The 5425-nt window shown below is 34.9% G+C and overlaps 1 pseudogene; it reads right to left on the bottom strand.

The window, feature by feature from the left end:
- Positions 1-4812: 4812 nt before the first annotated feature.
- Positions 4813-4908, bottom strand: LOC135647796 (U2 spliceosomal RNA; annotated as a pseudogene).
- Positions 4909-5425: the final 517 nt, after the last annotated feature.

The following is a 5425-nucleotide window of genomic DNA, read 5'->3' as shown; positions in this document are numbered from 1 at the left end:
AATAACTCCTGTTTCAAGCATCTCTTTTAAAATCCTTTCTATTTCATCCTTCTGGAGATGTGAATACCGATATGACTGAGTATTTGCTGGAGATTTGACTGGAAAAATCATTATAGAATGATCATGCCGACGAGTAAGAGGTAGGTTGTGCGGCTCGTCAAATATATCTGAAAATTCAGCAAGCAAAGGAAATAGGTTTGGATCTTCAAATTCTATTGGCTCTCCTTTAATTTGCTACTCAAGTTGTACAAAAAAGCCCCTGCATGCTTTATGCAAAACCTTCTCCATTTGTTGTGTGCAAATCATCGTTATGTCGCCCTCACGTTTCCCATGCAGTATCACCTGTTTCTTCTTACTGTAAAATTTTATAAATAGTTGCATAAAATTTCAAGAAATATCACCTAATGTCATCAACCATTTAATTCTGAGTATGGCCTCATGATCATCAAGAGGGAGGAGGAAGAAATCTGCAATTATCTCTTGGTCCTGCAGCAATAGTTTCATCTGCGGGCACCTATGATCACACTTCAAAATCCGTCCGTTGGCGACCTTAATGACAAACCTGCTGCAATTCTCAATAGGTAAATTCATATGGACAGCAACCTTACTATTTAGGAAGTTATTAGTGCTGCCCGTGTCGATGAGAACAGTGATCGGTTGTTGTTTGAGAAGGCCTCCAACTTTCATCGTTTGTGGGTTTGAGTAGCCAGCTAGTGTATGTACCGTAACTTTGGTCGATTGTGGCTCTTCTTCTGCATCTTTTTCTTCATGTTCAAAGCTCTCTTCTGAATGTTCAATGACCTCTTCTTCTATCGGTTCAATCATAAGAAGTCCTCCTTTACTACAGCGATGCTCACGACTCCACGGCTCGTCACAATGCCAACATAACCCCTTTGCATATCGCTCCCGAAGCTCTTCTTTTGTTAACCTCTTTGGTGTAGGGACTTGATCGACAGTAGGGGGGGCTGAGGGCTTCAATATTACTGGTTGAGGAGTGACCCTAGTCCTCCGAGCTTCATGGTTCAATTGCTCCTCTTGATGTCGTGCGAAAGAGATGGCTACCATAAGCGTATACGGTTGTCGTGCTTTAACTTCTCCTCGGATCTCCGGCTTCAAGCCCTCAATGAAGGTCCTCAATAGTTATTTTTGAGACCAATCATGAGTTTGATTAGATAACCTTTCAAACCTGGTTTGGTACTCCTGAATGGTAGAGGTTTGTCGGATCTTTGCTAGTTGTCCGTCAATATTCTCGTAATTGGTTGGTCTAAAGCGAATCAGTAGTCCTTCTTTGAATTGTCGCCGTGAAAGGACTCCATAAGTATATTCAAACCAGTCAAACCACTATATAGCATCCCCTTCAAGATGTATAGCTGTAATTTTCACCATAGATGCATCTGCGATTTTATGGTACCGAAAATATCGCTCCGCGCGCGAGATCCAACCAATCGGGTCTCCTTCTTCCCATCTAAGGAAGTCCACTCTCATGCAAGGATAGTTGGGGTTGGTCATAGAGCTTCCCCTCTCTTGGAAGTCATATCTTCGGGCTTGGTGCGATTGGGCAAAGCTCTCTCCTTGATGTGATTTCTTCGAGCTTAGTGGTCGGCCCAATCTGAGTTCGGTAAAGAGCGTCCGAATCTTATCCTCCATTCGCACCTCGAAGGCTTCAAATTTGGCATTGATTACTTCCTCAGATGTCATAGTATATGCCGCCAAATCTGTGATGTTAAGATCTCTCTTTTGTTGTCAGGTTAAAGGCATGTATTTGTTCAGAGAGGTAATGGTCGAAAGGGTTGGTGGATTGGTGGATGTAGGCTACGGTTTAGGATTGTTTTGTGGCTATTTTGGATGCAGTTTGGGGGTGTGATTTGGTGTAGTTTTAGGGCTGTGGATGAATGTTTTAGATATATGGTAGATGGTAGCAAAGGTTTGATAGAAATCAGTGGAAGTTGCAGCAAGTATGTGTTGTCTCGTAAGAGTAGAATTATCGTCGAAGAAACAACGGTTTCTCGACGTAATTTTCACCAAAAACTTGAGAGAATTGATGAGGGAATTGATAAAAAAATCATAGTTTATATGACAGCAAGGATATCTAATGTAATCAAGAAAATTTCGGCAGTATAACAGCAAGGAAATTGGTGCAAGTTGCGATTGTAGAATTCTTGTCGAAAAATTTTAATGGGTTACGACGAAAATTTACAGCAACATAAAATCATTTTTAGAGATGAATTTCTTATTAGATCAATCTTAGATGGAAGCCAAGATGATCTATGAAGTGTATAAGAAATTTCATTCAATAAGATTGCAAATATGCAGCTGAAATTTTCTACAGCACAGATTTTTAGGTATAGCAAATTGGACGTAAAATATCAGTGGTTTATATTGAGAATTTTTTGATGAAACCAAAGGGAAATCCACTGTTATGAAGTGTCAAAGCTATCATAAAAATTTCGTAGAGATTTGGATAGAAACAACGTAGTATCAAGATCAAACAAACAGTGCTATGTGGCTGAAAATTTACAATGCAGATTTTCAAGTATAGTAGATTAGATGTAAAATATCAATGGTTTATATTGAGAATTTTTTGACAAAACCAAAGGAAATCTGCTGTTAGGAAATGTCAAAGATGTCATAAAAATTTTGTAGAGATTTGGATAGAAAAAACACAGTAGCAAGATCAATCAGACGGTGCTATACGTTTGGAATTCTGCAATGTATCTTTCGTCGTAGAGATGAAAACTTTATGACGAAAAGTTTATGCAGTAATATAGGAATATTTTTTTTGAGATTTTTAAATAAGGATAACTAAATTGCAGCAGCAGTAAGGTAGAAAACCATAACCTGTTGCAATTCACGGGGAGATCAAAGGATGATCCGTGGTGGTGGAGATGACGGCGGAATTTGGCAACGATCTCTTAAGCAATTGTGGGAATTGCTTTGGGCGGTTTTGGAGGGTTGATGGATGGCTGTGGAAGAGCAACGAGATGCCAAGAACGTTGCTCTGATACCAGGTATTAGAACCCTTACAGATTCTAAACTTGGGGTTGATATCTTTAGGGGACCGGCCTCCTTAGAACTCTATAGGGGTTCCTCCCTCCAAGTTGCTGCTCAAAGGCTGTAGAAAAGATTCATCTATTGCTTAAGAAAATAGAAGGAATACATGGCTATTTATAGGGCTTCTAAACCCTAACTCCTAATAGGACTCCTACTTAAGACTCTTACTTCTAACCAACTCCTAATATGACTCCTAGTCAAGACTCCTATTCCCTTACAACTCCTAATTCTTCTCTAAGAAAATACCTCCTACATGAATGCCCCTCTCAATTAGGACTCTCCTAGCTAGAGTCCTAACAGAATGTCCCTCTCAATTAGGACTCTTTAAGCTAGAGTCCTAACATGAGCTTGAACTCATCACTATGAAATTTAAAAAGTTCAAAGTTCATGAAACAAAAATTAAAGAACAAAAAGAATGCAACTACTTGCTATGAACGCAAGAAGAGGGAAGAACTTTGGGATGAATCGAGCTCATCCAAAGACGAGGAGAAAATCAACAAAGGCGAAGTGTCAAACTACGCCTTAATGGCTTTTGACGATGAGGTAAACAAAACTCCCTTAATTTATTTCGAAATCACATGATGATTTTAATGAGTTATTTTTAAATTAATTTAATTATTTTTCTTGAAATTTGCATGTTTAATAATATAATGAAAATATAAAAAATTGGGATCATGCTTATCTTTCTGGTAATTTTGAAAATGATAATGAAAATTATATGTTCTATGTTAAAGGAAAAAAATATTATATTTAAATCTAATAATAATACTATGTATGTTTTTCAAGAAGAAATCATGTGTATTTTCGATTTTGATTCAAACCATGCTTGATGTCTTAAGGAAAATGTAATGATGATTTGAAAGCATGCTTAACAAGTTTATATTTCGAACATATGCATGATAGTTTTTTGCGATCTTTTGAAAGTTTCTTTTTTGGTGTTAATGAATGATGCATGGATTTGAAAGAAAAGAACATAGATGTATGAAATCAATCTTATGAATTGAATCACTAAAAAGAAGAGAGCTTTCTCCTTGAAAAAAAAAAAAAAAATTTCTCTACTTTATCGACTTTTCAAAAAGGAGAGACCAATGAACCTATCTTTATTCTTAGAATCTCTTGAAAATGATTTTGATTTGATGATTTGAATTTAAATGAGCTTTATCTTGATTTTTCGAGATTTATAACTCGAGATTTCTTATGCATGAATCAAGATATTATATCATTTGATCTCTTATGTTTCTTTTTGCTATTTATAAAAAGAAGAGATTTGTTGAAATAAATCATGTCTTATGACATTCATGAAAAATTGAGACATTATGTATGAATCGAGTTCTCATGAGAATCTATTTACGTTGTCTTCATTAAATTTTTCTTGAAAAGATTTTGATGATTTTGATCATTTGAATTTGAATGAGTCTTTACCTATATTATGATTTTGATTCCTCATAATTACTTGAGATTTGAATTTGAATCATAAAATTTCTTATGCTTGAATTGAAATCTTTTTCTCCTATGTTTCCTTTTGTAATTTACTAAAGAGAATATCTTTTTAGGAATTCATGACTTAAAATTTCTTTTGAAGATCTTTTACTATTTGATCTCCTATTATTCTACTTGCTATATGTTAAAAAGAAGTATTATTGAACTCATGATCTTGGATTCTTGGAATCAAATCTTGATATTTTCCTTAATTGAATCAAGATCCCTCACTTTTTATTCTCGAATGATTTCTTGCAGTTTATTAATGAGAATATTTGTCTAAATGAGTTATCAAAAAAAAATATTTGTGGCATCAGATATTAAACTGATAAGAACAGATACTACACTTGATCTTAGCCAAAAGGTCGAGAAAGGTATTTGTGGCATCAGATATTTGTACTTATAAAAAAAATAATAATATTTGTCCAAATGAATTACATTGTTTCCATGATTTTTTTTATACTCACAACTTGAGATGATGTGCTTTGAAGTTTGGAACATGTTATATATAACTTGATTTTTCTTTCATCTTTTGAAACTCCCTTGTATTCATTTAGTGTATATCTCATCATCCAATTAATTTTTTGATTTTTTTTTTGATAAGTAAAAGTAAATTAATTTTTTGTCAAGTTTCTGCAAATAGCTTTGTCTATACAAGTTATAGACGAAGCTAGGTAACTCGTAGAGTACTCATGCAGTAGTTATGACTACACATGCTGTAGACTATAACTCTTAACTGTGGCCAACAAATAAAATTTAAAGTCCAGATATGCCAAGATTTCCTATGGGTATAGCTTTTGACATCATGCCCAAGATCTTTAGCTAATAGCAAAATTGAATTTGATAAAAATATCTTTTTCTCTCTGTGTAAGGTGCTCCATTTTTTGATATTCTT

Source organism: Musa acuminata, chromosome BXJ3-8, assembly GCF_036884655.1.
Source record: "Musa acuminata AAA Group cultivar baxijiao chromosome BXJ3-8, Cavendish_Baxijiao_AAA, whole genome shotgun sequence".
Lineage (NCBI taxonomy): Eukaryota > Viridiplantae > Streptophyta > Magnoliopsida > Zingiberales > Musaceae > Musa > Musa acuminata.
This window is presented reverse-complemented; position numbering and strand designations above follow the sequence as displayed.